Source organism: Halyomorpha halys, unplaced genomic scaffold (genome assembly GCF_000696795.3).
Source record: "Halyomorpha halys isolate HHAL.00 unplaced genomic scaffold, Hhal_1.1 Scaffold24.1, whole genome shotgun sequence".
NCBI classification, from domain to species: domain Eukaryota; kingdom Metazoa; phylum Arthropoda; class Insecta; order Hemiptera; family Pentatomidae; genus Halyomorpha; species Halyomorpha halys.
The window spans coordinates 2,191,238-2,192,504 of record NW_027107648.1 but is presented as its reverse complement, the minus strand read 5'-3'; positions in this window follow the sequence as shown (position 1 = coordinate 2,192,504).

Sequence of the window (1,267 nt, the reverse complement as noted above, 5' to 3'; positions counted from 1 at the left end):
TTTAATATATATTAAAAGAATTATCTGATGTGATAATTTTTTTTATTTATTCTAAGCTCTATGGATACGTAGGGTTTGAATTCAGGGGAGGGGGTAATAAGAATTGAAAACGTATCTTTTACTGCATTTGATGCTAGATATGATAATCGTATTTTACTTTTTAAAACATCATGAATTTTCAATTCTTTTTTTGGGGGGGGGGGGGAAAGTGAGATTTTTTTGTTTGATTTTTAATACCAAATCATAACGATTTTAGAAAACCACCAATACACAAAGAATTTCGTTGTCTGTTACGAGTTGTTTCTCATTGACCATCGTCATTCCAAGAATGAATGACGAGGAATATTTTATCAGTAGATTGTTTTTGAAGTATAGTCCTTGTGTATTTAAAATTGTATAACTGTGTTTTCACAAATTCCAAATAATGATTTTCTTATCTCTGTGTACCATTGTACTTTGGACTCCTATTTATATAATGTTCCGATCGCATTTCATCTTACATAATACTCTCATATTATATGGTAGCATCACCAGACGGAATGAATCAGCAATAGCAAAACATTTAGATTAGAGCATCTAGACAATGACCCGCATTTCTTTTGAAGAGGCTCGGCAAGATGCTAAGAAGGGACTCCTTATAGTACAAGAGCCCAAGGGGAGAAAAAAATCAGTTATTTCACCCCAATTTTTTATTAATGAAAACTATATACAGTTACTAGTAAAAATTGGTGAGTGTGCCAGGTTTAGTTAGAGGGAATAAAAAACGTTAAAAAAATAATTTTCCATCCTGAACTACATATCGCTCAAACAGCCCATAGCACTAGAAAATCTAATAAATCATTTATTTATAGTAGAGTAAATTTACTAAATTTTACGTACAGATGTCTATTAGGCCTCAAATTAAAGCTATTTAAATTTTTAATGTGTCATAAAATAGTTTATAACATTTATCTTCGTAAGAGTAATTTTCATGATATTTGCTAAAATAAATTGATTTGTAGTTGTTCGGACAAAATTTCATACGCAAATGTCATAAAAATTACTACCCTTACGAAGATAAACATTTTTTAAATAACCGCCATTTTGTATTTCCCCTAAATATATTTGAAAGATTATCTTTACTAACTATGCTTCACTAGTTTCATTGAAGTAATAAAAATTGTGGTGAAATAACTTTTTTCTAACTCTCTTGGCTGGTTTACTATTGCAAAGAAGGGGAAATGTCCGAGTCTTAATCCGGAAAATGAGCGCTACTTTGACATATGAA